This window comes from Arachis ipaensis, chromosome B4 (genome assembly GCF_059453495.1).
Source record: "Arachis ipaensis isolate K30076 ecotype BB chromosome B4, ASM5945349v1, whole genome shotgun sequence".
In the NCBI taxonomy this organism is placed as follows: Eukaryota; Viridiplantae; Streptophyta; class Magnoliopsida; order Fabales; family Fabaceae; genus Arachis; species Arachis ipaensis.
In genome coordinates, this window is record NC_142439.1 from 28,548,346 (window position 1) to 28,558,895 (window position 10,550).

Genomic DNA, 10,550 nt, shown 5'->3' on the forward strand with positions numbered 1-10,550 from the left:
CTTTATTATTTGGTTCCTACTGTAACATGATTTTGAAACTTGACACCTTGCTTGATATTTCTTTATTATATATGAAGTTGCTGTTACTATTACTAGTCTATGATTTTGTAATTAGTTGATAGATGCTACTATAGTGGAGAAAATGGGAAGACTAGCTATGCTAATGAGAAACATTTTCAAAGATGTTACATAATTAATTGATATAACTTTTTTGAGTCGCTGACAGGCTAAAGTAAGTTGGTGCACATTTGCATTTCTATAATCTCATTGGATGGTTACTTTAGTATGGTATTGGATGTTTGGTGTTCATGAGAAATATTTTTTGCCCCTTTTTTTTATTCGATACATTAGTAGGTAATCAGATGGTTGGAACCATACATATTCTAGCTAAAACGAACATCTGTCTAACTATCTTTATTTAGGGATTTATCTTTAGTTTTTCAAAGTGGAACGACTTGAAATTGTTAAGCATTGAGTTCTTGAAATTTGAACTTGAGTCGAGTTTTCATGAAGCATTCTGAACAGATGTTACAGCGAAAGTGAACATCCATTTTTCTGTGAAAGTAACCATCTAGGTTCTTACTATAACGGACATCCAGTCTTTATCCAGAGATTTATGTTTACTTTTCCAAAGTCAAATGACTTGAATTTGTTAAGCATAGAGTTCTTGAATTTTGACATTGAGCCAAGATTTCATGAAGCGTCCTGAATAGACGCTATAGTGACCACGGTCTGAACATCCAGTTATATGTAAAGATGAACATCCAACATTTGTGAGTAGCGATAATCGTGTAATCAATAAGTGGGATCATATAATCAGAATGAACATCCATCTTGTCTAATAAATTAACCATCCGGATGGATACAATAACGGTGAACATCATTAATATTTAGAAATGAACATCCAAAATTTTTTTAAATAAACCCATTCTTTCCAGACTAGATAACCATTTTCGTCTATAGTATCTAATACATGAATTACGTACTGAAAGTCATGTCCAACAGAAACTAACTATTGTCGAATGAGCTTAACAAAGACATGAACCCATCAAATTGGTGGGGCTCATTGCGGCCAACATGAGCACTGACCTCTAGAGTCCAAACCTCGTAACCAAGATCCGTCTCTTCACTTCCAACCTCAATAACATCCCACAGTTGCATGACCTACAATTCCAAAAAAACAAAAATAATAAGATAAATCCTTAGTGTATATCATTTGCTTGAAACCTCACTAACCAGCACAAACAATGCAACCATAAAAAATAAATAAAGTCAATCATTCTACCAAGCACAGAGACCAAAAAAGAAACCTCACTAACCAGCACAAACAATGTCACTATACATCACATACATGAACATGCATGCATTAGATACAACTACCAAGCACATAGTCCAGACATCGGTTTCAGAGCCAATGGTGACTAGAGTTGTTTTTTTTTATTCATTTAGTGTTTATCATGTGTGATCATATGTATATTCCAAACTGAACATGCAGGAAGCATATTAAGTCGCCCATCCGTTGATAACTAACTCTTGGCTATTTAATTTTCATTATCAAATTAAATCTTAATTATGATAATAACATTCGCTGTTTTTCATATTCAATAATCTCATGCTTATACATGCAATTTACATTAAGCCATATAAATTCATATACCAATAAAAGTTAGTCCAAAAAAGACCTAGTTTCATCCAGTGTCACATTAATATGCCATGCTTAATTAACACATATAAATTCCTCATACATAAAAGCATACCATGAACATAAAACCTTCATAAATTTGGTTGAATCATGAATGTTTATGATGCATTTGGGTAAGTATTAAACATAAAAATAAATACACTACTTGCATTGAGTATGAACATCTAATTCACATGAAAATAACCATTCATTATCAATGCATTCAACGAATGTTTCTCACTATATTAGATTTCTCACCCTCGATGACATCATGGTTTGCTACGTGTTCATGTGTATGTGATGAATTCTCATTGCCGCTGGAAGATGGAATACGACACAGCGGTTCAATCAAATTGGACTCCATTAAAGAACTTCCGCAGAGTGATAATATGAAGACAAACCTAATATGTAAAATGTTGAGGAAAACAGGTTGAAAATGTATAATATGCTCAAAAGAAAGCGAGGTTTTCCACAATTAAGGAGCCTAAGTAACTAATAAAGGAATAAATGCAATTAATGCGCAAACAACTTAAACTAAAGCAATTTAGAGTGAATTGAGGCTGAAACCTTAGTTATTGCAATTGTGTATTTAATTTGCAAGGGTTAATCAAAATTAGTACAAAGAAAATAATCAAGGCAATAATAAAAAAGTCCACTTATTCATGTCAAAGAGTATAAAATAATCACATAAACACAGCCCTTTCTTCAAAAAGCAATAATTTTGATGAAACCAATTATAATTGCTCAAAAACTTCAAAGAACAAATGATGATGCATGTGATCATTTATGTTCAAAACCAACATGAATAAACCATTTCATTCAAATCACTCAATAAAACATGGTATGCACTTCTTAAAAATATACCAAACAATTGATAATATCTGAATTTTTAACCAAATTGGTGTTTTGATAAAAAAAATCAAAAACAAGTGCATAACAAAATTCAAGCTCAAACATCATTAGAAATCACATAAAACTGCACAACTATAAATTATAATGCCTCATGAGAATAGAATTTAAGTCAAATGCTGGCCATACATAAGAATTAAACATACAGATTTCATTTAGGCATTTCATCGAGTATATGGTTTGCATCATGTGTAAACAGAGCATTCAGTTCAATGGAAGCAGCAATCAACCCATAAAATTCAGCCAGCAAACACATTCAATCTAGCAACAGATATTAACTAGTCCTAAGTCTAATCTATATGCAGAAACCAGAATTAAAAGCAATGAAATAAATAAAATAGAAAGAACCGGGGACAAGGAAAGGGATGGAACATGCGTTAATGAAGGAGAGAAAGAAGAACGGGGCCAGTGAAGGTGTCGCACCGGCACAGAACTTAGCCGCTGGGTTGCACCGGGGTGTTGCTCGCCGGAGCTGGCAGGCGCGAACAGGGCGTGGGGCAGCGAACACGGCAGGGAAAAATGGGGAAAGAGGAAAGAAAGAGAAGAGAGAGAGGGTGGGCGACGGTGGTTGGTTGGCTGGGGGGTGATGGTTGGGGTAATCTGGGTTGAGAAAACGAAGAAGAGAGATAAGGGTTGGTTAGAGAAGAAGCGATGGAGAGAAAGGAGGTAATGGCGGATTGAGAGAGGGGTTTGTTGTTTTGATTCTATAATTGAGGATAATCCTAATTTAATTCAAATTTTAAATTAAAAAGAATTCAAAATTAAATAACTACCCATAATTTAATTTTAATTACAATTAAACCCCATTGTACGCATTGTACAATAAGACTATTGTCTCCTCATACTTTCCCTATATAATAATATAATTTCTTACATGAACAACATGAGGTACGAAAGTCAGAAGTAATAAGCATGGAGAATTGAGATAGATTTTTATATCACATGTTTCATGTCAATTATGACATTCCTTCTATCCTCAATCCTGTAGCCAAAACCAAAGAAGGACGATCTTATGTCTCTGGATGAGACTGTAGATGAGTCTTAAGAACTTGACTAATTTCCTCATGGACTTTGAAGAAGAAGAATGATATGCCTCCTCATGACACATTCCATGTCAAAGGCATATATCGCGGTTGTAGACGCACACATGTTGTTGTAGACACAGGCCGATAGATTTAGTTTGCAAGTATTCCTCGTCAGTTTCTTGAACTATTAGTAAAGTGTGAGGATGTTGAGAAATAGAATTCAGTTTCTACTAAAGTGTGAGCACCAATGAACAATAATTTCTTTTTTTTTTTCCCCCTTGTTATTAAGTTTTCTTTTTGGCACATGGTTTATGATAGGAAGCAATGGCAATGTTTGATTCATGTGGTTGATTTCACTTAGTGGAAAAAGGATTACTTGATATAGCTGAATATGGTAATTGGAATACGTGATTGTTGATCCCATTTCCTTGTTGCTGAATTTTTTTAGGGTACCTATTGTTCCGGGGACCAGTGGCCAAAGAGTAGCAAGTTTGAGATGGATCTGATGGTGAGGATCCTTTCCGTGTTATCATTCTTTTGGATTATACTGTTTTCCTTGGTTTTTGGCGTCAAATATCTGAAGATAAAGGTCACACTAAGAGAGAAGATAGCAGTGTCAAGGTTTAAGAAATGGAAAAAACATTTAAGAGAGAAAAAACTGCAGATGAAACAGCAGAGGCAAAAAGGGTCACATTTAGAGAAAGATGTGATGTGCTAAAACATGATTTGGAGAAGCCAAACAATATTAATGATAGAAGTCCAAGCATTATATTAAGTTATTAGAGCAGAATAGTAGTAAGGAACAATATACTAGATTATCAAATCTCAAAGTTGAGAAAACTAGTAATTATTTTATTTTATTGTGACTTAATATGTGATTACAGTATATGTCCACTCTCATTCTAGCCTCTTTATTGAATAGAAGTCTCTTGATGCCTTCTCTTAAGCTCAATGCCTTTTGTCAACTACTAGATCGGGTCATCCAAACAATCTCTCTTCCGTAGGGTATCAGATTATTACTTCTCTAGAATTAAATCCTTTTGTTCATTCTGTAGTCAAATTTTACTTAATGTTTCGTTAAAACAATAATGTCACTTTTCTAATATACTTATATATACATGCACAATTCTTATATCTCAGTCTTTCATATGCAAGAGTTCCAATATGATTGCATTGTAGTTAAATTGAAAAAGATTGCTGCCTTATCTTTATATGCATAATGCGAAGTTTCTGTAATTAATTTTTTAATGATGAAACTATCTATTCAGTTAAACTCTATTTACTAATAATGTATAGAGTTTTGCTAATATGGTACTACTTTGATCAATAACTCAATCTCGTCATTTTCTTATTTTTTTTATTATGTTTGCAGGTTATATTTTTTGTTGTAGAAATTATAGAAGAGACTAAGATTGCACCGTAAGAGAGTTAAAAAGTAAGTCTTTTGGGACGACTAACAAAAAAAAATGATCTTTTTCTCACGAAGACTTTATGTTTAATGACTATATATTAAAACATGTATAATTGAAAAACCATATATTATATTTGATACTTTATTTATGGGTTATGACTTTATTTCTGATGACTATATATTAATTATAAAATTATATGTTATATTTGATGTCTTATTTATGGTTTATAAAAATTATAGAAATTGTTGGTTTGCAGTCAAAACGGTCATTCCAACTGCTATTTTAAGTTAGCTAAAGTAGTTGTTTTAATCCAATAAAAGATAGCATAAAACTGTCATTTTAACCGAGTAAAAACGATATTAGAATTATCATTTTAAATGGTATAAAACAACCATTTTAATTAGATAAAAACAACCGCTATTTTAAACGAGCAAAAATTGGCATTTTAGTTAGGTAAAAACGGTGATTAAAATTGTCTTTTTAAACGAGTAAAAAATGTCATTTTAATTAGGTAAAAATGACAATTTTAACCACCACTTTAAATGAAAAGTTTTGCCATTTTACTCAATAAAATTGACAATTTTGTCTATTATTTTAAACATAAAAGATACTATTTTAACCAGTAAAAATAGTGGTATTAAACTGTCATTTTAACTATAAAAATTGTGACAACTTTTTAAAAATTGTCGTAATATCCAAAATAGCGCCCAAAATTACAACATTTCTTAAAATCACTATTTTTGAAAATAATAACGGTTAAAATTACTGTAATTATTTTAAAAAACCGCCGTTCTAATCGAAGTTTTGTGTAGTGATAATGTTTTTCAATAGCATTAATTTTACATGAGCTTGATCCTATCTTCATGGGTTACAACAAAAACTAATACCTCCCAGGATAAACGGGCTGTTTTTCTTAAAAAGGTGATGGGGTCGTGGAATAAAGGGACCTGTGCCAAAATTTCAGGTGAGCTAACACTACAAAAAAATTTGCATTTTGCTATGCTTTTAAAATATGCCCAAAATTGAAAAAAAAAGAATATAGCCACAGCTTATAGCCATGCTTTTACGGGGATAACATGCGCGAGCTATAACACCCTAAATTTTTATATCAAAACGGTATTTTTTGAAATTTTAATTTTCAGTGACTTGTTTTAATTTCACAAGTTGATTTCGAATCTCGAAATAAAATAAATAATAATATGATATTATTATTACGTTATTATTTTATTTTATATGCTATAATTAAAATAGAGTTTAGATAATAAAATTATTATGGAGCTCAATATCTGTCGATATAAGTAAATATCGATATTTTTCGTTGGGCTTAGCTTCGCTAATACTTCACCATGGATTTTATATCCTTGCGATCACCGAGTTACTAATGTCATTTATATTAGTATTTCATATATATTCACCTCCATATGTATTATTACTTGTGTTTTAATACATTTAGCTTTCGATGTTTAAAATATTTATAACTTGAACCGCTGACTTAGTAGCCTAAAACCTTAACACGTGGCCCCTCTAATGACACTTGTCCTTTTAATTAACCACATCATCACCATCATCAACATCTAATCTCATTTCTCTTCTCCTTCACCAATCCTTGAGGAAAGAAAAAGAAAGAATTCCATGGAAGCCATAAAACTTCAGAGCTTGATTTCTTAAGTTCTGTAACTCCCGGAAAAAATTTAAAGCAATTAAAGTGTTTGTCTCTTCTTTATTTCTAGAGGGAAGTTAGGCGTGGAGTGGTTATCCCCTCATGCATGGTTTGGTCAAGGTAAACTAGAGGTGGAGTAGCTGAGTTTTGACTTCTTCTTCGATTTTTTATTCAGAAAGCTTACTTGTTGTTTTAATTTGGTGGGCATACAAAGGTAAGATTTGATAATTTTTGTGATTAATAAAATTTGTGCTTGAATTTGAGTATTATTATGTTTGAATTATGTTAAAAGTTAATGAAATATTTAGTTCCATGGACGGCTGGAAAACCAAATTGAATAGCCATGATTATTGGTGAATATAAGCTGGAATCATGATGAAAAACATGGGATTTGATGGTTAGGAATTGGATTTGAACATTAAGAATAATCGGTTACTGAAAAAGTTAAAAAATTAGTTAAAAATCAAGTAAAATTTAATGAATTTTTGAAGAGTTTACTTTGGTTTCTTAAAGAACACTTAACCCTCATGTTTTAATTATTTCGTGACCAAATTATAATTAAAAAAGAGTTTTAGGATTGAAAGTTAATTAAAAAAATTGGGAATTAAAACATAATTTTTAAAAGTTAAGCAGTTAAAGTGAAATTTTTGGAAAGTTTGGAGGTAAAAATAAATTTTCAAAAGTTTTGAAAAACTTAATATTATTAATTGAATTTTTAACTCTAAAATATTATAATATATTATTATTCTTTTCATTTAAATAATTATCTTAATAATAAAAGATATAATATAACTAAAAGTGGTAAGTAGACAAATTTTTTTAAAATACTTAGGAAGACAATTTTAAGCCCAAAATCTCATAATCTTCTTCATAAAATACCTAAGCAGAGGTATGAGAAGAGTACTATGATTGATTAAGATATCAAACAAGATCAAAGAATGAATAATTGTCTTGTGAAAACAGAAAACAGAAAACTAATAGTTAGATAAAGAGAAAGACATGGAAAATGGTAAAAGAGAATTAGAAGTTTAAAGGTTGACCTGACAAGGACTAGGGTTTCATCCCACTTGCTCAGTGCAGAAAGTATTAAAAGTTTAAAGGCAGAGAAAACCCACAAATTGATAATAATTGATTACGGGGATAATCCATAAACTGTTGAATCATTAAATGTGGATAAAGCTACGAATTGTTGTGTGTTGATCTCGGAGATGCCCACTAATTGAGGATCACAGTTTTCCTTGTGCGTACATTGAGCTTTGCATCGATTGCTGATGGTCCCGAACTGATGGTGTAACACCCTAATTACCCTAAGCCTTACCTCGCATCGTAAGGCAAAGGTTAATCAAATGGTACGACAATTCTAAAGCTTACACATATTTATATATGGAAGAAGTACTATATTCTAGAATCCCGATGAAGGATATAACTCAAAAACAGGATTTGAAAAGCGTAAATCGTACACACGAAACTACAAACTTAACACACAAGATATAGATATAATATAACAAAATATCAGAGTATAATACTGTAAAGATCTAGCCACGGCTCGCGGAATTTAAGCCAGCTAGCTATATACAGACAATACAAAATTCTAAAAGTTAAAAATAGCTTATACAAGTTTCTCTCTCAAAATAAGCCTCTAGGCAAAAGTAAATACAAAAGATGAGAGAACTAAGCAAAATAATCAAAATACTTCAAAATATATCCAGGATCCTCCACTCTGTCACCACCAAAGCAACTCACCGATGTGGGTTACGACCTGCATCTGAAAAACAACAACAGAATATGGTATGAGAACTGGAGGTTCTCAGTATGGTAACAGTGTCCTGTGATGTAAGATATAAGACTCTGCGACGCCAGAGGCAATCCTAGAACTTCATATCCATCACAAGATTCATCTTAAAGCATAACTAAAACATTAAAGAATAAATTAAACCTTAACATGATAAAAGGGTATTCTAACTAGTGGATTTCTAAACTAACAACTCTCCCCTATCCCACAGCCTTCACCAACCTATCCTCCATGCGATCACATCGCCACCGCCTTCTGAACCTCCTCAATCCCAGTAGAAAGCGCAATTAATATCCATGCAAGTAAAACACAAGTATAGGCATATATGACAAGTAATTCAAATAGGCAATTAGGCATGTTATACAATTAAGCAGCAATTTTAAGTCGGAAAAGCATACAAACAGATAGAATATGTACATGATGAATGCCTGTCCTACTGGCTGTGATATCACATTGTCGGTTTAATTGCCAACCCGACACATCTCCATGGAGATGTCTCCCTTCGGAATCTAATGGGAACCCCCGAGATATGGTGCTCGGAACACCGTCCAAGATTTTGTGCCTGCACACTCCAGTGATCTGAAGGGATGCGAGCGGGATACTCTTGATACGGACCTCACATTTCAATACAAGCGGGACAAACCACTGCCCTTACGCTGCCGCCACTACCTCGACAGGCGGGATCCAACCACCGTCCCTGCCAGGCGCGTAGCGTCTCAACAATCTCAATTTAAAATGTTACAGCAATGATTTTTCAAAAGTTCAGTATCTCAGTATATCAATGATTCCTCATTGCAACTCTGAGTTCTCGACTCATCTCAACCACTGTCAATTCATAATTTTCATTCCGAGCTCATTAGTTCATCAGTTTCCAATTCATTGCCAATAATCACCAATTTCACTACTCTTCCTTCTTTCTCAACCAAACTCATACTCGATACACCAGAAACCTAAGCCTCCGTTCCCTAACTTTTCAAGGTAATACCCAATTAATTTCATCCAAGACCTTCTCTATGTTTTAACATCCAAAAACAAGCCAAAAAGTCTTAAATAAGTGTCACAGAAGTTTACAAGATTGTTGGAAAGGTGAAACAATTAAAAACAAGATTTTAGTTGAAAAACAGGACATGTACGTACGCACAGGAGGATTTTCAAAATGTATGTGTATGCAAGTGTAAAATTTTCCAATTCTGTTCGCTCGCACAAGGCGTGCGAACGCCCTCAACAGAATGCACCTTCCAACGTGTGCGTGCGCACAGGGCTGTGCGTGCACACACCTTGCAAAACTTCGCTGGTTGTGTGTGCGCACAGAGCGTGCTAGTGCTCTCACCAGTATCCACATATCCCCGTGTGCACACAAACCAGAAATCACAAATTCTACAGCATTCACAGAATTCAGATTTTGACACCAAACTTTGAATGATCATAACTTCCATTACAAAAATTCATTTCCTACAAACTTTATATCCATTTAAATATTTTTCATTGAACTTTAATTTAAAACAAATTTCAACAAATTTTGAAAACTAAGGCTCAAGTTATGATCCGTCAAAGTTCACCAAAAGTCCATTTTTACCAAAATTTCACAAGGTTCTCAATTTTCTAAATTCACAACCAAAGCTAAACCAAAACCATATTAACTCCATCCCACATCAGATGTTACCTTTTATGCTACAATCCACTACTCATATCATCAAATTCTCAAATTCAATTATTCATGATTTCACACTAAAATCTCTTCTCGTCCAACAAACTTAACAATAATCATTTTACCACTTTCAACCATCAACATCAACCTCATTCATTCTCAATATCGATAATTCAACATTGTTTAACAACATCAATAATATTTCTCATTCAAATTCATTACACATCATACATCAACAACATTATTCAAAAACATCAACAACATCAATTCCTCATACATCATCAACCAACCAAATTCAACAATCATGTCAATCTAAGCCTATCCTATGGGTCACTAGCCTAAGTGTCCAGAAATATTATATATTACATAGAGGAAACCGAAATCATACCTTGGCCAATTCCCAATATGCACTAAATCACCAAG